The 25,928-nt window shown below is 36.6% G+C and overlaps 1 non-coding gene across 1 annotated transcript; it reads left to right on the top strand.

Moving 5' to 3' along the window:
* Positions 1 to 14,409: 14,409 nt before the first annotated feature.
* On the top strand, positions 14,410 to 25,928 carry LOC18448896 (pleiotropic drug resistance protein 1). The gene is made up of 23 exons (XR_016058341.1): positions 14,410 to 15,222; positions 15,434 to 15,554; positions 15,651 to 15,739; positions 16,092 to 16,176; positions 16,254 to 16,413; positions 16,538 to 16,613; positions 17,001 to 17,324; positions 17,715 to 18,016; positions 18,534 to 18,812; positions 19,601 to 19,917; positions 20,396 to 20,556; positions 20,662 to 20,765; positions 20,850 to 21,012; positions 21,095 to 21,218; positions 21,315 to 21,478; positions 21,626 to 21,956; positions 22,189 to 22,479; positions 22,600 to 22,683; positions 22,820 to 22,953; positions 23,132 to 23,360; positions 23,460 to 23,645; positions 24,524 to 24,763; positions 25,492 to 25,928. It is a non-coding gene; the product is annotated as a pleiotropic drug resistance protein 1 (transcript).

Consider the following 25,928-nt stretch of genomic DNA (forward strand, 5'->3'; position numbering starts at 1 on the left):
AGTATCAACCTTATACTATATAAGTGATGTAACCTTATACTATATAGGTAAGGTATACCTCAAAAAAATACTTGGAAAATATTGCTTAGACACTCAGAAACTCTCTAATTGATCAACTCAACCTCAAAATATATGGATATAAAAGGAGTTTAATCCATGAAAATAGTGCATGTTGTACATATCTTTTGCTGTGTCCATTTGAAGATTTTTCAAATATTTATTGATCTGCTTGATTTGCATTATTTTTTAAGCTTTAAATTTCACTAGTAATGTACAAATGCATTTCACTTGTACTAAATATCAATTACTAAAATAAATTTTCAATCTTAAACTTGCATATATTTGATTATAGAGAGAGTTATATAAAGAGAGATGAAGAGATGGGTGAGAGAGTAAAAGAAATGTCTATTAGAGTTGAATATTCAACCCATAGTAAAAAAAGCAAAAGTAGGCTTCAATTCATTGAGGTATTAATGTTCTCATGTACAAAATTATTGTTATAATATAATGCCAGTTGTGTAATAATTATATTATTATATAATTTATATGAATTAATCACCATTATTGAAATTATAATAAAATTAATTTATTTTTGTTACTATCTAAAATTAAATAGTTACAATTGTAGTATTAAATATATTTATTACCAAGAGATCATTATTTTCTTAATAATAGAATATATTTATATGATTCATATATCAAAAAAAATAAATGGTAGCAATTAAACAATGAGTATGACAAAAAAATGAACAATCGCTTAATACAAAGATGATAATGTAACTTTCACTCATCTTCATGAAATTTTGCATGGGTTCGGGCATGGCAACTGATACATTTTATTAGGGTGCACTTAACATAATTTCATTGAACACATAGAAGTACAACCGGCTATTAAAATCAAACATTATATCAATACTTACATACACCAAAGATTTTTATTAGCAATCAAAATTATTTAGTTCTTATATTAAACACTACACATACGTCTAAGCAAAAAGTAATACCGAACGATGCAAAGACCCTAGAACGCTTCCATCAAGTTTGGATTAACTTGCATAAAGTTGAATGAAGAACCAAAAAAACACCTTTTAGATCAATTATTGATGCACTATGAATCCCTTAGGAGAAGAGATAGCATTAGAACTTGAGCTTGAAATAAGATGAAAGAAAATAAGAGAGAGCGTAAGAGCTTGAACCTGAGATAAGACAATCTAGAAAGATGGGTGCACTCCAATGTGAAATAGCATAAAAGAGCAGAAAATGGTTACAGTGAAAGCATCGCATATATCGTTCTTCCCGTAAGGACGACACCCCGTAATATGTAGAGAGGGAGAGAGAGTTACATGAGGATGAATGCTTTCTGGTCTGAGGCAAGCCAACCACTGTGGATCACAGTCTCAGTTTCAATTTTTGGAACGTGTGTATTGGAACTTGCGGATCAAACACCGGAAGGGTATGAAGGCCCCCCTCATAAAACGAAGAACACCGGCGTCTCCCGAGCTAGAAGACCTGTTGAAGAATAATTCATTCTACCCAAAAAAAGGGTGAACCTTTTTTCCAAGGATAGTTAGCTAGCAATGTTTTTAGTAATCCAAAGGAAACAATAAGAGAGAGTGGATAGGGCAAATTAAGAACTTTTACTTCCAGAATCCAACATGTTTTCTTGGTGGTAGAATAGAAACCAATTACTAAAAACATTGGGGATGGTTTATGTTCATACACAAATGGCCGTTAATCTTATTAAACTATCTTAATGAGATTAATACTTTGCCTTTGTTTGGTACATCCTGGTATTATATATAATATTATTTAATTTTAAACTTTTTTGTCGAGTTTAATTATTTTAGTTATTTTATGGCTAAAAATGTGTGATTTTCAGCAAATTACTACGAATAAAGTAAAAATAACTTTTCAAATAGATAAACACACATAAAACTACCTATGAATTTATATCAGATAATCTTACGAGTGACACTGTCAAACAACAAACAATTCAATATCAACATCATTTTTATCGTAACAGTGAATTATTAGTGGAGTACATCCAAACAAGCCCGTAGTGTACACAAGTATGCGGAAAGGAAACTCGTACACGTCATGAAAATGGTACAAAAAAAGACAGCACATACATGATTGCTCTTCTAAATTTTCTTTTGTTTTTTTTCACGTTCATGATTGTACTGGTCGAGATAGTTGGTATTAGTATTGGGATTCTCATACCAACATCCCTTCGTTCATGATTCTTCCATTCCTCCATGCACGTATATAAGTGGATCACTTACTCCTACCAAAAACTTTAGAAGTGGCCATCAACTCATTACCCGTTGCATGTAAATAATTGTAGATGATGCAGGTTAGGTCGGAGGTAGAGTTTGCAAAATTGGAATCGCCTAGTTAGATCTGAACCGGTCACATGTCGGTTCTGATTTTGGTCAGTTTTGGTGATTTGGCAAGAAAGTTTTTTAAAAAAATTAAAAAATAATTATATAAAATCTCAAAAAATAAAAGATTTATTTGTAATGAATTTTTCAATGTTTTTCAGCACTTCTGAAAATATTGGAAATTATTTTGGCCATTAATACTTATTTTTACCTTTTTCTGTCTTTTCGAAAAATTTCAAAAATACCCTTAGGTATAAATTGATTTTTTAAAATTCATCTTTTTCACTAATTTTCAACTTCATTTGTATGTATTTTTTTAATCCTGCTTGAAATATACTTTTTATAGTTTTTAAAATTTTTATTTTTTTAACATTTTTTTGACCGGTCAGGACTTGCCGGTTGGGCCGGTTGAACCGGCCGGTTACCGGTTAGTCGGTATAGGCCCTTGGCCGGTTTCTAAGGCCGGTTAAATTTTCCGAACACTAGAGGTTTTCTTGTTTCATTCCAAATTTTGACAAGGTAATATAATCATTCCAGTGAGTGTAATAGACGCATATTGAAAAATAAAATAAAAGACGCACTCTAAAACTGCCTAAAAAAGGTCTTGCCCAAAGACTGAACGATTGCGATCCATATTCTGGACGATCAAATCTAAGTGTTTAGGAGCTTGAACTCATATTTCTTCTTTCTTAATTGGATTTACAAAGCTCTATTATAGAGATTACCAAAAATTTTATCAAACAAGTCCTCTAGGTGTTCTACGAAATTGGAGCCAATGTACAATTTGCCAATTTGAGTATGCTATACAGGATAAAAAGAACATATAAAAGAAGAGTAGCCATGGTTATATGCACCCCTTTCCTTTTGCCATTCCCTGACTCATGGATAGCAAGAACATGGATCCCAAACCAGTCCCAAGAAGAAATAGGTAGAAATTTTCTTTGTGCTGTACCCAAACAAGCAAGAGGATTTTTTGTTTGATATTAATCATGAGAAGGTGTATTATGATCCCTTGGGAGCATAGTTTACTTATAGTCCCTCTGTCAAAAGACCTACTTGGAAGGATTTTTTTTTTTTCAAAATAGAAATTTGGGAATAACTTAAAAGCTAATAGGTGATTTAAAATTTGAATTTTCTAACAATTAGATCTCACCATCTAAATTCAGATGGTCTCTATTGAATCTCGAGACATTATTTTTTTTTCAAGTGCATAGAGGGAAAATTTAAGAAATTATTTTTATTCAAGTTAATCTATAGGTCGAAGAGGTCACATCTCAAAATTTGGAGTCCTAAAATTAATTCTAAATTGGGTTTTACCTAATGGAGATATGGACATTCTACTCTTGCAATAATATCTTTTGGCATTAATCACGAATCACCCATATGAATTGGACCAAACCTGGGTCAACTCTAAGCTTGGGCCCATCCTGGATCTTATGGGTTTAGGTCGAGCCTAAGTCAAGGTCGAACAAACTTGACCGTACTTGACCTTTGTGCATAATATATATGTATTTATACAACATTAGTTATATATTATAAAACATATATATTGAATTTTGTTTTTCTTTTGTCTAGACTTTGGTCTTGCCCTGACCCAATAGCTTGGGTCCAGATTCTTGCCTTGGACGCAACACGAGCCTAGGCTGAATTGGATCCAGTTGGGTTGAGAGTAGGTTAGGGTTGATCTTTTTTCTGTTTTTTTTTTTTTTTGACAAACATCACACAATTTTATTAAATATAAAGAGAAACTACAATCGTTACAATCACATGAAGGAATCTGACGCTTCTAAACTCTCCAAAGAAGCCCCACCTTTAGCTAAGCCGTCAACAATCTCATTTGCCTCCTTATAAAAATGTCTAAATAAAACCTCCGCCTGATCACAAGTTAGGGTTAATATGTTCCCAAAATGACCTTTTTGCATCCCTAGTTGTTAGAAGTTGCTTTCTCTTATGGTATAAAATCAAATGCACGAGTATATTTACTTGCGGTGGAAGGAACCACGAAGTCCCCTATTCTAGATGTACAATATGCTCACGCATGAGCATCAATACGCTCTCTTGGACTTTTGTTATCTATCGTACCAATAGATTGATACACTATTGGTACATCATTTTTGTAGGCCAATGGAAAAGTATTAGGGTTAGTATACTATGAGACTATTTATTTTTGTATTAGGAGGTCACAATCATTCTTAACCATTGGATATATTATTTAATGGATTGAAGTGTGTCATAATATTCAAAAAAATTTGTTTTGGACATTGTGCCTAGTCAATGACATATTCCCAACCATCTGATTTCGAATCTAATGATCAATAGTTGTTGTGACATCCTTGTACCAAAAGTAAATGGTCTCATTGTATACATTTCCAAAGTGTTATTAATATAAACGAAGATAAATTTATCAAAATGTATCAAAGAGATGAACTATATCATGTTTTATTCATTTATTTGGCTTTAAGTTCATAAATCTCATCAAAATACACATGATCATGAGATGAAATATGTAAAGATGTATAAAATATTAAATAGTTAATAAATTAAGTGTATTTTGATAAATTTCTCTTGAAGAAAAAGAAAAAGGCAAGCACGATAGCATCAATGTAAGTTACGAGAATTAGATGCTTTCATAAATGAGCATGTATAGCATACTCCTGCAAGATCATACTAAATAGTTACTCCTATAGATAAAAGACCTACTTAAGAGAATTTTTAATGATATGTATAATCACAATATGAGTATATTCAACATAAATAAAAATATAATTTGAGATTTTAAGGTTGGCTTGGGATAGAGAGAGGGCAAAAATGGTGAGTGAAGAATGCAGTTATGGGGATAATGGTAATGGAAAGGAGGATGATGGCGGGAATGGTATAAACCTTTTTGTATCTTTTGATTTGAAGTCGCTTTCAGATTCTACTAAAAATATTGCACAAGTTGTCATTTGTTCATTTTTCTCCTCCTTTAAATGACGTTTTTGGGTTGGGAGATTGGGCAAGAAGGGCTTGGAGCTTGTCTTATATTCCACAGGTGAAAGCTTTGGGAGCGCCTCATGTAGCTTTTTGCCTAAGCTATGAAGATGACATAAAAAGGGTGATTCATCACAGATTTTTAGAGTTTGTAAGAAAACAGTTATTCTAGATATCTGGTGTCCTAGAGTGCATATTTCTCATGTCCCGATGAAAGAGACTTGGACTCGTTTGTGGGGCATACCTTTCATGCTCAGAATCTTGGTGTGATTCAGAAACTTGCAAACTTATGTGGGATTTTTTCTAGGGTGGACTGGGATCTGTTGAAGAGAGTGGGGATGAGATTTGTCAGAGTAAAATTTCTTCTTAACATATTTATCCGGTTCATAAGAAGTTAAGATTGAGGATGGACCAGGATGATTTTGTTATTGAGGTGACTGTGGAGGGCCCTTCGGTAGAACCAACCAAGGATACAAATGTCGTGAATAAGCCATCCGTAGTTATAGATCCTGGTAGGGATTTACATAATGATGGGTGGACTTTGGTTCAATTGAAAAATAAAAAAATCAAGAAGACTTTGTACCATGGAGAGCTTGAACCAGTAGGTAACTTTTGCAATCACAAAGGTCCATCAATGGTGAAGCCGTACAAGACCAATCATGCCAATCAGAAGCGTACATGTGGCACCAAAATTTCAAATTTTAACAGGCCAATATCTTCTATTTTGCCTCCTTTTGTAATCAACAATTGAATAAAAAAAAAACATAAACATATTTGGGTACAGAAGAAAAATGTTAATCATTCCAATACTCTAGGATATAGGGATTTGGATAGATTGGTTTTTTCAAATTTGGATGATAAGGATGTGAACGATAATTCCATTGCTTTTAAGGAGGTGATGATTTTAGAAGCCAAGGGCATATCAGGTGAGTGTGATATTTCTATTAATTGTGCAACTTTCCTAGAGGATTCTAGTTATGACCGGTATCTCTAGTGTCCACCAAAAGTTGACGCTTTTCTCTTGGGAAGTACCGGTTACCTAGAAAAGTGGGGAGGTTTTGTGTTAGAGAAGTCATGCCTCTCGCCTTATGTAGCTAGGGAAAGGAAAGATAGTATTGAGAATTTATTGGCAGAGACAGTCTCATTGTTGTGTATAAGAAAATTTGCATTACTATATCTGTTCCTTTCAGTCATCTTCAAGATGCTTCTAGCCAAACTGTTGCCTTACAGACTCATAGCAAAGAAGAAGAATAAGGTGCACACCGTTTGCGAGGGAGATTTTTCCCTTATGGGAGTTTTGGTAATGCTTAATGATGAGGAAGTGGAGGTGCTGCTAGATGAACAATAACTTAACCAACAGATGGTTATGGGAGTCATTGATGAGGAACTAGAACATATACCTAATGATGCGGGTCCCATCCAGCCTATTCTTGCTATCCCTACAGTGCCAAGTGTAGATGGAGTTCATATCGTCGAAGAGGAGAATGTGAATCCTGTTCTGGGAGAATTGGATTTGGTGCATGTGCCTCAACCTGTAGTGGTTGAGAACTTGGATGAAGTGGATGCAAATGCTAGAGATGGGGTATTGGCTTTTGTGCCGCACCCATTAGCAATTCTGACTGCATATGTGAAAGATGGGAGACTACTACAAGAGGCTGTAGGGTCAAGCAAATGTTAGATGATATGAGAGTTGACTTTAATGTTTTCATTGGGGTGATTCTAGAAGCCATTAAAGAAAATGTAAAAAAAGAGAAGTCCAGCCCGACCAAGCAACAAGAGAAGAATGAAAATCATTCGGATGGTGGACCAGAGGTATGCAAAGATAAGAAAAGAAAAGCTAAAGCAGCTATTAACCTACCCGCTCTTTGGCTAGGGTGGCAGCGAGAGGAGGTTTGAAAGCTTTTGCAAAAGAGCTCACTGTCAATGAGATTTAGGTTAGTTAGTAATTCTTAGTGATGATGATAGTGATTCTGATGGACAACCAACTGCCAGCTTGGAAGCCACCAGTGATGGTTGCTGACCCATCATTGGTTAATAAAGATTGTATCTTGAAATGTCTGTGGACTAGGAGATGCTAGGAGAAAGCAAGAAATTCGTTTTTTGATAGCAAAGCACAAGCTAGATATTATGATGTTGCAGGAAACAAAATTGTCTAGTCCTACGATTATGTATATTATGCATGTTCGGAGTTTGTTTGAGGTTCAGTTTTGTGGGATGGATTCTGTAGGAGCATATGGGGGTTTATGGACATTTTGGAACCCGTCTGTTTTAAGTTGTGTGAATGTTATCCAGATTTCTCATTGTTTGGGTGTTGTTTTTTAAGGATCTTTTTCTTAATTTTCATTGGTTGTTATTGAATATATATGAACTGAATATTGTGGCCTTCAAGTCTGATTGAAATATCGAATGCATTGAATGATGTTGGTTTACCTGCTTGTGTGGGTGGGGACTTATTTTTATTCGAAGGCCTAATGAAACTTCTTCTAATGTTTCTTTTAATTTTGGAATGTGCATGTTCCATGATTTTATCATGTTCAATAGCTTGAATTGTCTACTAATGGATGTTCGTACAACTGGTCCAATAACAGTACCATTAATCTTATCACGAGCAAACTTGATAGATTCTTGATATTTGTTGATTGGGAAAGAAAATTTTCTTTAGTTGGAGTTAAGTCACTCCCAAAATTATCATTTGATCATACTCTCATGTGCCTTGGTACCTCTAATGAGGTGGTGGGACCTAAACTGTTTAGAATGGAGAATGCTTGGCAAATGGAGAGTGAGGTGAGGAATATTATTAGAAACACATGGTGTAATACAGTATGCGTGTTGTGGTTTCAAAGTTCATAAAAAACTGCTGATGTGAAGCATATATTAATTGAGTGGAAGAAGTCTTTAAGATTCAATCTTCAAAATAAGATAGAACTTGTTGTCCAAGAGATCAAGCAAATGGATGATAATATTCAAGTGAATGGGGAGGTCATTGAAGTCATTTTGGCCCGAAGACCACAGTTTCAAAACGAGCTACACGATCTCCTAAAACAAGAGGAAGTGTATTGGCGGCAGAGACCAAGGGTCTGAATGCATGATACTTTTATGCTATTGCAAATGTAAGGAGGAGACATAATGATATATTGGTAATTACTTTTCCAAATATTACTGAAAATGATGTGGTGGGGTGGAAAAGTAAGTTTGTTAGTCATTTTGAAAAGGCTTTTCACCAGTGAACATCGTTTTGAAGTTAAGTTCCTTAGAATGCCTTTTAAAAGACTTAATGAAAGTAAGACAAACAAGCTTGAAATCCTAGCTTCCATGGAGGGGATTAAGTGAGTTGTTTTATCGCTGGCAGGTGATAAAGCACCTGGGCCGAACGAATTCCCTTTGGCATTCATCCAAACTTTATGAGAAATGCTAAAACTAAATGTCTTTACTATGGTGAGAGAATTTTGGGAGTGTGGGGTTATAGATAAAAGTACAAACTCGACTTTTAATGCTTTAATTCTAAAGAATGATGTAATAGTAAATCTGAATGATTTACAACCTATCAGTCTCCTCACGAGTTTATACAAAATTATTGCAAAAGTTCGCGCCAATAGGCATAAAATAGTTCGCCTTGATGTGATTTCTAGTCTTCAATATGTATTTATCAAAGATAGAATTATCACGAATGGCATACTTATTGCTCAAGAGTGTTTGCACTCAAGAGATTTAAGTGGGGATCATGGTATGCTTATGAAGTTTGCACCCAAGAGTCAGATGGGGGTTTGGGTATCATAAAACTTAAATGTGTTAATCAAACTTTATTAGCTAAATGGTGGTGGATAACTTTGGAAGATAACAACTAGCTATGGAAGGCGATTCTTGTGGCAAAATATGGGATGGATAAAAGTGGCTTTATTGGAAGGGGAGGATGAGGTAGGTTCCAAACTCAATCTTGGAAAGGAATTTATGCTCGTAAGGAAATAATATTGAGAAATATTAGATGAGTGATTGGAAATGGGGTATCAGTTGAGTTTTAGTCTTCTCGATGGTTGGGGGATGGACTTTGAAGGTTATGTATAGAGGCCTTTTTGAATCATGTGTGTCCCAGCATATGAAAGTGAGTGATACTTATGAAAGTGAGTGATGCTTTCAATCACAATGATAATGGAGGAGGTTGGAATATGCAATTCGTTTACAACATAAATACTAGATGTGTTAATCTCACAATTCATAGATTTGATGCGAAGTTTAGAGGAAGTTTATGTGTTTGTTGAGGAGAGAGACGAAGTTATTTGAGAACTTTCTAATGATGGGATGTTTTTAGTATCAGCATATTATCTGATTTTTAATGATAGGGTGTGATGGTCCTTACCTGAACTTAACAAGATATGGAAATGGGAGATTCTTCATAAAGTCATATGTTTGTTTGGATCTTATCTCAGAATAAAGTACTAACAATCGTTAATTTGAGGCTTAGAGGTAAGTTAATTGTGAACACCTGTATCTTGTGTAAAGGGGATGAAGAAACATGTGATCACCCGTTTTTGTATTGTCCAATTGCTAATCAGTTGTGAAAATGAGCTTGAGCCTTATGGGTATTATGTTGCATTTGCCAGCTTGTCTTAAGGATATAGTACAACATCTATGTTTACCCAATTTGCCGAAAAAATGAATAACCATCTAGAATATTTTTTGGGGCTCATTGCTTTGGGAAATCTGGATGGAGAGAAATCGTTGCACCTTTGATTGGATTGGTTACGATATGGCGAGAATTAAGGATAAAATCATTCGTAACATGTGGTTTTGGTATTCAAATACAAAGGAAGGATATGATCTTTCAAAGGTAGATATTCTATAGGACCTAAATCTTTTGGTTTTGCAAAAATGTCTCAAATTCTAGACCATACAATTGATGGACTCCACCACTACAAGGTAGTGTGAAATTGAACTTTGATGGAAGTTCTCTTGAAAATCCAGGACTAACAGGAGTTAGAGGACTAATTTCAAATCCAAATAGCAAGACAATTTGTCAATTTTTGGGTCCTTGTGTGGAAGCTACTGCTAACAAAGCTGAAACCAGATGGCCTGTGGTACCTACTACCCACCCTTCCTAACCAATTTGAGAATCGGGTGAACAGAGAGTGGGCAGAAGGGAAGGAGGTCCTCATACGGAGTTTCACACTTGAGCAGTGCGGGATACTGGGGAATGGGTCGAGCAAACTCCCGTGGGGTCGAAAGAATCAGAGACGCAGTAAGCCTTTGATTTGATTGGAATTAGATTTTTTCTTAGTTATTGAAAAGGAGGGGCCTGAGTGTATTATAGAAAGGGAAGGCAGAGGTAGTACTTCGAACGACGAAGAGAGCAGGCTCAGTAGGGGAGAAATGGTTTTTCGTCAAGGAGATGGGGGAAATCGTTATTGACGAAACGAAGGTGCCAAGCAGCTAGGTGGCCACTTGTATGATGGCCAAAATCTTTTGGAGAATTCTTCCTCCCATGGAGGACTGGAAGCTTACTTCACGTCACTCGCTTCAGAAACTGATGCTATCCTTATCAGAAGAATGTGTCAGGAGTTGCAGGATCTCCTCCTAGGTCTCGTTGCGCGAGAACCTCAAGTGTGGACCCTGAAGAGGTCTACCACTTCGTTCTCGAGGAGACGGTGCCCCCCACAGAGGGGAGCAGTCGGAGCCGAGATGAGTGGGAGATCTCTCCCTTGAATGAGAGATTGGAAGAGGTTCACAATCTCCGGTTTAATTCATTTGCCTTTAAAAAATTGACAACGAATGACTTCGATTTGGAATGAGCTATGTGGACCCCTCTCCTCTTTCATTCAACGAAGGAAATAGCTCTTTCGGTCCAAGACTGCTCACCTCATAGCTCTATTATGAGGTGTGAAAATTTTGAGAGACAAATGTGCTTATTTAAGTTGGGTGGTGGAAGGGGATTCGTTAAATGTAATTAATTGGTGCAACTTGATTGGAAGGCCACTATGGAATTTGAGAGATTGTTGGAATGAAGTTTGGGATATATGTCGAAACCGTGCAGTTGTGTTTCAACATGTTTATCAGGAAGCTAATGATAGAGCTGACACTTTGGCAAAAAATGGTGTTTATCTCGCAGAGATTACTTTTATTTCTGGTTTTGATATGTAATTTGGATGTAAGCAGGTTTATGCAATAAAAATTCCGTACTCTTGTGAAAAAAAATAAAAAAACATAATTTGAGTCTCTCAACAAACGTCCAAAATTCAGAAGGTCACCATTGAATCTTAGGATGCTATTTTCTTTCCAACCACAATCAAGTATGAAACTTTGGCCTTCGTGATATTGGTGGCTAGGTTGTGACCTCTCATCCCTAAATAGGGAACACGATGGAGTTTTACATAGTGGCAGCATATAATATGAAGCGCATATACTATCTTTGAAAGGGAGCATATTGGACAATTACTCCCTCAAGCCAAAGAATTGCTTTAGTTGATATTTTAGATATCGAATGTGGGTATTTGCATAAAAAACACGAAATGACTTTTTCTTTTTGTTTAGAGAAATTAAATTTCGAGTTTTTTTTTTTTTTTGTAAAGAAAACTATAACTCCGCCTTGGCTAGTCCCTTGTCAGTCATTTCTATTTCCAAGCCTAGTTAAGGTTGTGTTATGTGGGTAGCCGGCATCAAATTTTACTGCTACTTTTTATGAATCATGAATCGATGTAATCTGCTCATACCAAGGTGTTCCCTATGAACAATTATGGTTTGATTGACAGTATGGCATTTGATAAAGCAGAATGACAGCAAAATATTCGTGTAGCAAATCCAAATAGTTGGGATAAAACTCTGATAATGATGATAATGAATTATTTAGTTTTTAAGACATGGATCTAACTTTTTAAAAATATGTATCTTTGTTCAATTCCATGATGTTATCTTCATGCTCATAAAAGCCCAATTTAATTATTTTTTCCTTGAAGGTAATAGCTAGGTTCAAGATGATACATCTCAAATTTTTCGTACACTTTTCATGTTGATCTTGGGCTAGGCTATCACAGCTTCTTAAATATATGCATGCAAAGGTTTATATTTAGGCCAGGATCAAAGGTTTAATTTGCATGCAAAGGTTTAATAGGCCAGGATCATGCATTGCCAAGCCAGTCATAAGCATTACTAGGTAAGACACGGGCCGAATTAGTGATAGCGAGGCCCATGCCCAAACCAGCTGAAAAACATCGAGCCAGATTGGGCCTTATATAAATATTTGAAATTTTTAAATATGTAAACATATAATTAAACAATTTTTGGATTGGGACAGGGTAGGGCTAGTGCTAGTCTGAGCCTTACCCAAAAATATTATTGACCTTCTAGGCTATGCTTGGGCCCAGACCGCAAGCCTTAACATGTGACATGGTCCGACCCCTATATGGGTGCCCGAAAGCCAGCCTACCGGCCAGGGCGCGTTAGCAACTCTGCTTATGCTTTATTTCTTTTGGTCCTCAAATTTATTTAAAATCTTTTGATTCTCTCTTTACTTTCGATATGAAATCAATTCATAAATTTTTGGAAAGCTAGAGAAAGAAAAGGCAGTAGGGAGAGAGAGAAAAAAAAGTTTGGGCTTCTATAACTATTTTCACTTATCTAAGAGCTGGCAGATACTTAGTTTCCTCCTTTTTCTCTATCTTTAAATACAACAACTAAATATTCCCTAGAGTTCACCCCATATGCAAAATTTATGATTCTAATCTTCTAGAGAGATAAAAATAGGGGAAATTCTTGTATTCTTCAAATTTTAAAACTTCCCTTAGTCTTTGTAAAGATCATTTTGCTATGTTTGGCTTAATAGAAGAGTAAAGACCAATAAAACCTTAGTTTCTTATAGGGTTCACAGTAGGACGGTGGGCCCAACGCCAAAAAATAGGGCCAAGGGCCTTGGCTAGACCAAGATAGGCTCGATTTGGTTCGGCTCAGGCTCGTCCTTAGGGAAATATGGTCGGGCTAGGGCCAGGCTGGACTTGTTCCCAACCCTAGTTTCTTGGAAGGTTGGTGGCCCAAAGTTTTGTAGAAACCTTTTTTTTTTTTTTCCAGACAATATTATGAACTTTGGAAGCATATTATGAACTTTATTGGAAGCGTATTTTCAAATTATGAATATTGGGAGTCTTGATTGACTTTGATCCCTAATTTGTTAAGGAAGAAGTTTATATAAGGATGCTACCTTATAATGTTGAACTACGGATGCCCCTCAAAATCCATCGGAAAAGGTAGTTTTAATATCGAAAAACCCTTTGATTGATCATTTGACATCGAGATATATAACTATGAAAAATAAAAAGATTTTAAGTCTCAGAAATAGTGCATTTTACAACATCTTATATACCATCTATTTTCAAGATTTTCGTATGTTTATTGATCTACTTGATTTTAACCATTTTTGAAATTTAAAATTTTATAATTAGATATAAAAATAGATTTTGAGATAATCCTAATAACATTTTACATCAAAATTATATACCACGACAAAATTTGAAGGTGCACCTTACCCTCTACACCTACGCATGCATCCGTATGCCAACTGCACCCATTTGTTAAATTGTCAAAATTTAAAAGAAAAAAAAAACCTTAAAGAATAATGTTTTAAAAATGGTTGATCTGTGTCGGGTGTTGCTCATCTGGAACGGAATAAGCAGGTATCTGGGGCGATCCCCTTGCTGAATCCAGAACCTCTCTTGTGCAATTTACACCGTCATTTGCCCATAGACGATGCTGATGCTAGGCGACGCAATCCAACAACTATGGCCCCTTATCTTACCCCTGGGCTTTCGGGCTTGACCCATTTTGAAGTCAAGTTCCAGGCTTATGTTAAAGCTCACGGGCCATGCCTAGGTTAGCATGGTGGGTCCCCGACCAAGGCACAACGGAAAATATATTTAGTATATACGACCTTTTTAGTGTGTAATAATTCTGACGCTTTTTTTTTTCGGTAAGTAATACTTAAGCGGTTTGCAGTTGACATAACGGCCCCTAGGACATCTAGAATTTCAAATTTAAATGCCGCACAAAAAAACATTAAAGCAGAGGCCCAATTGAACACCTTCTCAACTTCCTCTAGTTTATTTTCCTTATAGAGCCACTCTGTTTTCGTCTTAATTTACAGAGAGAAACTGGAATTGGGTGGTTTGGGGACTCGGCATTGAAGGTCTACAAGGTGAAGAGACTGAAGTTTTTAAGTGTTCGTTGTTGAAAGGATTGCAGCTTCTGTGAACCCAAGAAATCTCATTCTTTGCTCTGTTTTCCTTTTTGGACTTGAGACAGTGAGAGAAAGGAGGAGAGAAAGAGAGAGACTGTTTTTTTTTCATTTAGAGAGAGAAACAGGATTGAGTGGTCTTGGGGTTCAGTTTTGAGGGCCTCCAACTTGAAGAGAGTGAAGTTTTTTTAGTGCGTTTTTGTTGAGAACGGAGCATCTGTGAGCACAAGAAATCTCATTCTTCGCTCTATTTTCCTTTTTGGGGTGTAGAGATTTTCAGTGAGAGAGAGAGAGAGGAGGAGAGAGATTGCTGTGGTTTTGTTTGGTGGTTTCAATGGGGAACGATGATGTGGTCAGGGTAGGCAGCTTGAGGAGAAATGGCTCCTCGATTCTGAGGAACACAGGCGATGGCATGTTCTCGAGGTCTTCTCATGGAGAAGAAGACGACGTAGAGCTAGCGAGATGGGCTGCGCTCGAAAGATTGCCGACAAATGATAGGATTCGGAAAGGGATTCTCAGCAGCTCAAAAGGTGAGAGAAGAGAAGTGGAGATTGAGAGTCTCGGGTTTCATGAAAAGAAGAGATTGATAGAGAGGCTGGTTAAAATTCCACAGGACCACAGTGAGCAGTTCCTTCTAAAGCTCAAGAACCGTATAGACCAGTAAGACCATCTACCTCTCACTCTCTCTCACACACACACACATTCAAAAGCTGATGAACTATATAAACCAATAAAACCAACAACATTCTCTCTCTCTCTCTCTCTCTCTCTCTCAACCTTCAACTTTGAGAAGAAATCCACGTTGGGTTTTCTTGTTCTCTCTCTATTTCTTCTCAAAGTCGAGTTTTCTTCTTAGAATTCTTATTTGCAGAGTGGGAATTGATATTCCAACTATTGAAGTTCGGTTCGAGCATTTGAATGTTGATGCCAAAGTTTTCGTGGGAGGAAGAGGCCTTCCTACAATCCTCAATTTTAATCTCAACTTGATTGAGGTCAAGCATTTGAGATGATTTATGAGGGTAATTATCTGTGATACGAGGAGTTCAGGTTGAATGGTACTGATCTGTTTACTCTGTTTATGCATTCAGGGATTTCTGAACTGGTTACACATTCTTCGAAATAGAAGGAGGCCACTCTCTATACTTCTTGATATCAGTGGTATAATCAAACCTGGGAGGTAAGAAGATGTCTCTCTCTCTCTGTTCATCTGATACATGTATGATCTCTCTCTCTCTTCTCTCTTCTCTTCTCTTCTCTGAATCATTTGGAAGTAATTCTTATTATTTAAATTTGCTCTCTCACCCCATGAATCATTTGGAAGCAATTCTTATTGTTTAAATTTGCACCAAATGAATGCCCTCTCTCTCTCTATTATTTTTGTGAATCATTTGTTTCTGTGAAATCCTTGCAGGATGATGCACTATACTTCTCTCTCTCTCTCTCTCTCTCTCTCTCTCTCTCTCTCTCTCTCTCTCTCTCTCTCCTCTCCATTCACTTCCTGAAAAATTGTTTCTTTGAAATCCTTGCAGGATGACACTTCTTTTATGCCCTCCGAGTTCAGCGAAGACAACTCTATTGTTAGCCTTGGCAGGAAAACTTGAATCAGGCCTTAAGGTAAATTCACAAGTAACAATGAATGCTGATTTGGTTTAATTCTTGTAAATTTATGTGAATTATTCACAAAATTTCAGGTCTCCGGTAGGATAACTTATAATGGTCATCAGATGAATGAGTTTGTTCCTGAAAGGACTGTAGCTTATATCAGTCAATATGATCTCCACCTAGGGGAGATGACAGTGAGAGAAACTCTAGCTTTCTCTGAAAGATGCCAGCGTGTTGCGACCCGTTATGGTGAGTAAACACGAAATTGGGCTTGAAGTGCCGATAAATTTAGAGGTTTGTTTGCTGGAGAGAAACAGTGATGAAAATTTGAGAGAGATTTGGCTAAATCGAGTTCTATTTCACAACGGTGCAGACATGTTAGCTGAGTATCAAGAAGAGAGAGGAACACAAACATAAAACCGGATCCTGATATCGATATCTTCATGAAGGTAAACTGATTAGAGATATATCCATCTTTACTTTTTAATATTTGGGTCTTCTTTGTCTATCTTTTAATTTTGTGATTTTGAGGCTTAGGGATGGTGAAGATTTTTGGATTCTAAGTCAGACTTGGTTTATTTTTTTGTTCATGTGCTTCTTTTGATGATGAAGTAAATGCATTAGATAATCTCCCTCTCTCTCTCTCTCTCTCTCTCTCTCTCTCTCTCTCTCTCTCTCATCATGCACTCAACACCTCTTCAGTTGAAACTACAATGACCTCCATATTTTTGAACTGCATTGTTAGAGTAAAAAATCTCCTTGAATCTTGATGAATGGTGATTATACAGGAAAATAATTTTCCACTGGAATTTGAAATCGTTGTTTCCATTTTATAGGCTGCAGCACTTGAAGGTCAAAATGCTGGCATAGTTACAGATTACATGTTGAAGGTAGATCACTTTCGAAAACCTCACATCCTTTCAAGCAATTTTTATGAAGCCTACTCAGATAAGGGAGTGAGTGAACCCTCTTTTTCTCTCCATTCTTATTATTTTGCCCCCCCCGCTCCCCCCCTTCTCTCTCTCTCTCTTTCTCTCTCACTCTCTCTATCCGATAGACAAATATTAGGCCTGGATGTGTGTGCTGACACCAAGGTAGGAAATAGGATGGTGAGAGGAATATCGGGGGGGGCGGGGGACAGAAGAAACGTGTCACAACAGGTAACAGATATAATATGGAGAATTTCTAAATATGATTTCAATTTTCAAAATCCTCTGAGTAAACAGATTCAATAAAACTATTCAGATTTAAGCCAAATACTGCATCATGGTATTTCTTACTCCAAACACTTAAACTTGGCAGACTCTAACTTGCATAAGATGCCTAAAATTTTACAAGATAAGCCCCTGGTTGTCGAAGTTTCACAGGAAAATCTCTAAAGATTTTCTCTTAATATTACTATTATGTTTGCTAGATGGGCTATATAATTCTATTAAGACTAAATAAGATAATGATTGAAAACTTTTTCACATATTATTAGACTCATAACACTTCTTTTTCTAGAAGGAATTTATCGGCATGTTTATGGCTGAAACTCAAATTTTTGACAGTGGAGATGCTTGTTGGGCCTTCAATGGCTTTCTTTATGGATGAGATATCAACTGGGCTAGACAGATCCACTGCTTATCATATAGTGAATTCCATCAGGCAAGCAGTACATATATTCAAGACAACAACTGCAATATCACTGTTGCAGCCAGCTCCTGAGACCTACAATCTTTTCGATGACATAATTTTTCTCTCAGATGGTCAGATTGTGTATCAGGATCCTCGCGAATATGTATTAGAATTCTTTGAATCAATGGGATTTAGATGCCCTGAGAGGAAAGGAGTTGCTGACTTCTTGCAAGAAGTGAGTACCCCTAGTTGTACTCCTTAATTCTGTAAATCTGAATCTCAAATTCAGATAATCAGCTTGAAGCAAAAGGTTTTTCATAATTTTGATCCAAAATGATTTTTAGAAGCTTAATGATGCATAATTAATCAAAATTGAATTTAAAACTTCAGATGTCATACTATGAGCAATTGGGCTCTTAGAATTTTCATTCAGAGAGATTACGAGAAGCTTTAGCACGCATATTATTCCAAAAATCACATAGAGCATTTTCAAATTGTCCTATTTCAAGCAAATGTGTATTTAGAAGATTTTGAGAAGCTTAAGCACACCCTTTGTGCATGAAATATCAAGATCCAAAGGATTATGCTTTTAAGCTTCTAGTTTAAATAACTAAAACTTGAGAGGCTCTGTGATTATCTGGTTTGTTCATGTTTGAACCTTTTCCGTAGAAGCACATGGTAACCTTCATTCTCCTGCAAGCCTCACTTCATTATATGACAAAGTCTAAGAGGATATGCTTATGAATTTCCAGGTTACATCGATGAAAGATCAAGGGCAGCATTGGTTTCACAAAGATGAGCCTTATAGATTTGTTCCAGTCAAGGAATTTGCCGAAGCTGCCCAATCGTTTCATGTTGGAATAAAAATATGTGATGAATTAGCCATCCCATTTGACAAGAGTAAGAGTCACCCTGTGGCCCTTACAACTTCCCGATATGGTGTATATGAGATGGAGCTTTTGAAAGTGTGCTTCTTGAGGGAACTCTTATTGATGAAGAGGAACTCATTTTATCATATCTTCAATGTGCAAGTAAGTAACTTTAACAGTTATTGGACAATCTCCCCCGGTCTTTTAGGCAATTTTTTCGGTCCGCCGCCTGAAAATCCAATGAAAAATATAATGAAGATTCACCACTGTTTAAATATAATTTTTAAAACATCTCCCAAGAATATCAAAAAACAAAAGTAAAATTTCCCAAGTATCTTGAGGTTTTTCAAACTTTGCCATGCAATTTTCCCTTTCTCATGTTTTTTTCCTTACTAATGCACAAAAAAACTATCTTGTTGCAAATGAACAAGATATTGAGGAATCATCCATATGTAAGACCAGAATTATTGGTATGTCTCTTTTCTGCATAAAAGGGAAAATTTTGTTAAAGTAGAACTATAAATGTAAGACCATAATTATTGGTATGTCTCTTTAAGAATTGAAATTGACTTTCTTTATAAGAAGATATTGATGAACTACTATGAAAGGGATTCAGCCAATTATCTCAATCGAGGGAAATCATTGAGAAATAGGAATCTGCAAGTGGCATATCCTTAAATGTAAAAATTAAGTTTTTAAAGCGCATGAGCTTAACACAATGCTGTCTATAACTTTAAAAAGGTGTACTAAAAGCTAGCATTTCTTTTGTCTTTCATTTTTCCTAATACTAGTTGCTTCCACTTTATCTTTATTTTCTCTACATATTTTTCAAAGATTTTCATCTTGAAACCAAAAATTTGAAGGTGTCATGTGACATTTCCCTCCCAATAATGATCACTAAACAACTAGTAGTTCATATTTTAAAAGTATATTTGCATTATTTTTGGCAGCTTGCAATTATGGCTTTCATCATGATGTCAGTGTTTGTGCGCACTAAAATGCACCGAAATACAGTTCAAGATGGAGGGCTCTATCTAGGAGCCTTGTTTTATAGTCTTTTTACACTCTTGTTCAATGAGTTTGCTGAGCTACCAATGACCATTTCAAAGCTACCTGTCTTATATAAACAAAGAGATATGCTTTTCTTCCCTGCTTGGGCCTATGCAATGTCAACATGGATCACCAAGATCCCCATGTCATTCTTGAAATCTGGTATATGGTTTGTCATAACTTACTATATTGTGGGCTTCGACCTAAATGGTGGAAGGTAAGAAAGTCATCCGTAGTAACTTTGGTCTCATTTACACTAAACAGCTACTAGAGAAATTTTAAATGGGAAAATATGAAATTTCACCAGTTATTACCAAGAATCCTAATTCCATTGAAGATGTTTAGTAATACTAATGATTTGGGTCTTTGGTCTGAAAATAAGCTATTACGAGCCTTTCTATTCTTTTTAGGTAACTGAGGATAGGGCCTCAGCCTCCATATTAACCATAAATAAAGGTTTACAATATAGATGGTTCTAAATGGCTAGAGAAGATATCGGAGAAATTAGTTGTGTATCAATTTCATCAAACGTTAATAGCAGAAGGTGATGAGTGTCTGGATTATGAATTTCTTGTGCCTAGACAGACTTAAGAAATTGGAAATCAGAAAGATGGATCGTATTTTCGGCTAAGCTAGAGAGCTGAATATAGAAAATTATACAAACTAAAGGTGACATTTTCATACTTAATTTGCAGGATGTTTCGGCAGTACCTGCTACTCTTTCTAGTAAATCAGATGGCATCTGGACTTTTTCAATTCATGGCCTTTGTGGGTCGGGACATGATTATAGCGAACACATTTGGGAGTTTTTCTATCCTTGTTGTCATGGTTCTTAGTGGTCTCATTCTCTCACGAGGTAATTTACTACAATTAAAATAATTCTGCAAACTTTACTTCCTGTTACTTCGTTCACAAAACGGGTGGTCAATAAGAGAAGCTATCTCTTTGCTTTGATTAACAGAGAAAGTGAAAAAGTGGTGGATATGGGGCTATTGGATCTCACCGATAATGTACGCGGAGAATGCAATAGCAGTTAATGAATTCCTTGGAGATCTTTGGAAGAAAGTGAGATTATCTTTAAAATATTCCATTGGTATGTGCAGTGCTTCCATATCCTATTGAAATTCCATGTTTGAAAATCTTGTGCAGGTGACAAATGGGTTGACGGAAACTCTTGGAGTGCAACTGTTGAAGTCTCGTGGAATCTTTCCCGTAGGTTACTGGTACTGGATAGGAGTAGGTGCACTGGTGGGATACATCATCCTCTTCAATGGCCTCTCCATCTTGGCTCTCACATATCTCAAACATGAGTGTAATAAACATTTCTCAATCCACTAAGTGTGATATATTTTCCTAAGGACCTCATCTGAGAATCCATGTCTTATCATATGCAGCATTTGGTAAATCCCATGTAAACATATCCGAAAGAATTGAAACAGAAGCATATGAATAGGACTGGTGAAAATTTCATGGTCGAACTATCGTCTGTTCCCTCTTTGAGAGGAAAGGCATCTATTGGTTTTGGTTGTATCGAAGGTGCATTGTTTAACAATTTTCTAAAATTATTGAGTTTGCTTATGGATTTCAGCTCATGAGAACTCTATTGAGTTGCAGGGAAGTATGGTGAAATCATGAGGAATAGCATCTCATCTGATTCAATATCAGATGGGTCAGATGCCATGGCTTCTAGTCAAGAGTGGACGAAAGGCATGGTTCTTCCATTTCCTCCTCTCTCACTCTGCTTTCATGATATCAGATACTCAATAGATATGCCAGAGGTAAAATGTGCTCTCTGTCTCTCTGTTATATTACAATAAAATGACTATATTTACCAAGAACTAAAGTGATTCAAAACAGTGGTGAAATATCTCAATGTGGGCTTTATGCATTTTCTGTAATGGTGACACTTTCTTCTTCTTTTGCAGGAAATGAAAGCTCAGGCGGGAAAGAAGATCGGCTAGAACTCCTGAAGGGCGTGAGTGGGGCATTCAGGCCAGGAGTTCTAACTGCTTTGATGGGTGTTACTGGAGCTGGTAAGACAACTTTGATGGATTTTTTAGCCGGAATGAAAACACATGGCCATATTGATGGAACTATCAGTATCTCTGGTTATCCTAAGAAGCAAGCAACCTTTGCTCGGGTATCTGGATACTGTGAGCAGAATGATTTCATTCTCCTCAAGTGACAGTCTACGAGTCGTTACTTTACTCTGCATGGCTTCGACTTTCGTCTAATGTCAACCCTGAAACAAGAAAGGTAGGAAGGCCAAAGTCTATGCTTCATCATGAATGCTCTCTCTCTCTCTCTCTCTCTCTCTCTCTCTCTCCACCACTCCACCACCACATTATACATTCTATAATTCTCCTTTACCCAGACCACTCTCTTCAAAATCTGACATATACAACACAAAATGCTCGAGAACTCGCATTTTGTATATTAAAGATAGATATATATATTTTGTCCAACTGATATAAGCTGGTTTTTGTAGACGTTTGTTGAGGACGTCATGAAGCTCATAGAACTAAAGTCGGTAAGGAATGCTCTAGTGGGGTTGCGTGGAGTGAACGGTCTCTCGACTGAGCAAAGAAAGAGGCTTACCATTGCTGTGGAGCTTGTGGCCAATCCCTCCATTATTTTCATGGATGAGCCAACCTCTGGTCTTGATGCCAGGGCTGCTGCTATTGTGATGAGAACAGTTAGGAACACTGTTGATACTGGAAGAACTGTAGTGTGTACTATCCACCAGCCTAGCATTGATATATTTGATGCATTTGATGAGGTCAGAACCAACTAAATTTAAGAGGGTTCTACACTGATAAAAAATTTTGAAGGGATTTATTTATTTTATTTATCATTTCATATGATGAAATAATCCTGCCATTGATTGATTGGATTCCAGCTTTTCCTCATGAAGACTGGTGGTGAAGCAATTTATGCCGGCCCCCTCAGATCCCATTCTTTCCATCTCATTGAATACTTTGAGGTGAGGTCAAATAAAATAGTAATTTTCATGGATTAATGTAACATCCACATACACACACAATACAAGCCTCCATATGTATGCATATACGTACACAATTGCAATTACAATTGCCTGACTTCAGCCATATCTGGTGAAGGGAATCAATTGAGTCATCAAGATAAAAGAAGGCTACAATCCTGCAACTTGGATGCTTGAGGCCACATCTGAGGCACAAGAAGATATTTTAGGGGTTAGTTTTGCTGAAGTATACAAGAACTCTGATTTTTATAGGTAATAACTTACCCCATCAACTCAATGATTGTGATTTTATTTATATTTTATTCCATTGTACTTATTCTCTTCTTCTTTTCAATAAGTGGGTTTTCTTTTTCTGGGTTTAATTGTATTTAATGCTCTGTATCTGGTTCATTTAATCTACTTTCCAACTTGAAATTCAATATTGTTACAGGAAAAACAAGGAAATGATTGAAGCACTGAGTTCACCACCCCCAGGCTCGGAAGACCTCTATTTCCCTACTCAGTATTCTCAGTCATTCCTCACGCAGTGCTTGGCTTGCTTATGGAAACAGCACTGGTCCTACTGGCGCAACCCCTCTTATACGGCCATGAAATTCATCTTCACCTTCTTCATCACCTTATTGATTGGGACCATGCTTTGGGATCTTGGCTCAAAAGGTGTGAAAATTCCTCTAAAAGATGGACTGTCGTGTTGAGAGAGAGAGAGAGAAGACTAACTGGACTTTCAAATCATTACAACCATAATTGATGGTTCGTAGAATGTATTTTGCAGGGCTAACCCACAGGATCTCTTCAATGCAATGGGTTCCATGTATGCTTCTGTTCTATTCATTGGAAGTAACAATGCCTATTCGGTTCAGCCAGTAGTTTCAGTGGAAAGACTTGTATTCTATCGAGAAAGGGCAGCCGGAATGTATTCAGCTCTACCATATGCCATTGCACAGGTTAGCAAATCTAGTCACAATGCAAAAGTAAGTTTCTTAAAGGATAAGAATTCTAGGAAATACAGAGAACTTCCATTCAAAAAGATAAATCTGAGTCTTCATTAAGCTCAATTCAGTTCCATCTAAGGCACAGTAGGCAAGCAAAGCTTATTTTCTCAGCTTTATCTTATATAAAGAACATACGCTAAAATTTACTCATTTTACGACACTGAAGCACTCTATATGCAGCTAGAGCCTACAAGATAATGCAACATTGCAAGTCAAGATTTAGAAACTCCGCTCACTCTCGGAACTCCTCCCCTGCCCAAGCTGAGTACTCTGGCTAGTCCAAGTAGACTCGCAGAGTAGTATACAAGACCAAAAAAGAGCAAAATTGCAACCAAATTGAAAATTTGCTAAAAGTACATAAAAGATGAAAGAAAACTTCATAAAAGATGGAATATGGAAGAATTTGATAGCTTGAAAGAATTCAGAAAAATTCAAAAAAGGGAAAAATTAGGAAAATAGAACTTATAATAATACAAATTCATAATTCATGTTAAATAATACAAATTATATATAAATACATGTTTACAAGCTATTAATGATATGGTAATATTAATTTTTATAGAAACTACGTAATTTCTATAAAATCCCAATCTTCTGCATGCAAACTCACATCAGCACCTTGCCAAGGCCGATGTATTTGGGGGAGTCCAAGTTGACTCTGCTGAGTATTAAAATACTGTTATGAGTAACTTATGGTGCAATACACTTACTTACATCAGCACCTTGCTGAGGCCGAGTCCAAGTTGACTCTGCTGAGTTTTGAAACACTGTTACGAGTAACTTATGGTGCAATACACTTACTTTTCCACAATATGTTAATTTAAATGCAGATTATTATAGAGATTCCATATATATTGGTTCAAGCACTACTCTATGGGGTGATAGTGTATGCAATGATAGCATTTGAATGGACAACTGCCAAGTTCTTCTCGTACATGTTCTTTATGTACTTCACATACTTCGGCATGATGACTATTGCCATGACTCCCGATAATAACATTGCGTCCGTTGTGTTCGGAGCCTTCAATGGAACGTGGAACCTCTTCTCCGGATTCTTCATTCCTAGAGCGGTATGTTTCTCTCTTCTTGCTGCTTTGTATCTCTACGAACCTAAGTAAAATTACTCTTCTCTGCTCAGGATGAGTCCCTGCCCAAGCCGAGTAACATGGGCATGAGTTGGAATGGACTTTTCTGACCCTGAAGGGCTTAAAAATTGCAAAAGAAATTTTAAAAATTGTTAAAAATAAAAATAGTGGAAAACTTATGAAAGGCATGAAAAAGTGTAGGAAGAAAAAATTATAGAAAATGGATTATTGAAATAACCAATTAATAGATTGAAACATTGAAAAAATTCAGAAATAATTGTTTCAAGCTCCTCTCTCCCTCTCCCAGTGTACCTTGCAAATGCAATAATAAAACTTAAATCAATAAAAACCATCCAATCCAAACTCCCAGTTTGACCAAAAGATGATACCCCCCTCCCTCCCTCCACTGTAATTATAAAACTTAATCACTAAAAACTAGTGTTCAGCAACTCGGACTCGGACTTGGTCAAGTTATTTTTGTACTTTCTTATTTTTCTAAAATATTTCAGATTAATTTATCAGTAGTCCGTATTTTACATACTTTTTTCATCTTCTATCAGGTCGGGCCAAAGGCTCGTCTGAGGCCCGAAGTGAGTTAAAGAACCTTGCAAAAAACCAGTCATTCCAAATTTTAACCTCCAATATTTACCCTGACTTTGACAAAAAGTTGCCTATCTCTCTCTGATTAATCCTATCTGTCCTATTGGTTACAGAGTTTGCCTGCATGGTGGAGATGGTATGCGTGGGCATGCCCAGTTGCATGGACCCTGTATGGCCTGGTTGCTTCTCAATTTGGAGATGTACATACCACCTTTGAAGATGCAGGTGCCTCATTTAAGAACGAAACGGTTGCCGAATTCGTGAATGACTATTACGGATTCGATCACAACTTCCTGGGGGCGGTTGCAGCTATGACTATTGGGTTTACAGTTCTCTTTGCATTCATCTTTGCTTTCTCCGTCAAGGTTCTGAATTTTCAAAAGAGATGAGAATATGAGTGCATCAATATTCCTAAGACTTGATTGAAACAAACTGTGAGAGAGACGTATCATCTTATAGGCCATAGGCCAATAATTCACATGCTAAGTAGAGTTCTTGGATAATTTGCTAGAGAGAAGCTAATGGAGGAAGATAGCTAAGTGTTGATTCA

This window comes from Amborella trichopoda, chromosome 1 (assembly GCF_054954075.1).
Source record: "Amborella trichopoda isolate Santa Cruz 75 chromosome 1, AtrichopodaSantaCruz75HAP2 v2.0, whole genome shotgun sequence".
In the NCBI taxonomy this organism is placed as follows: Eukaryota; Viridiplantae; Streptophyta; class Magnoliopsida; order Amborellales; family Amborellaceae; genus Amborella; species Amborella trichopoda.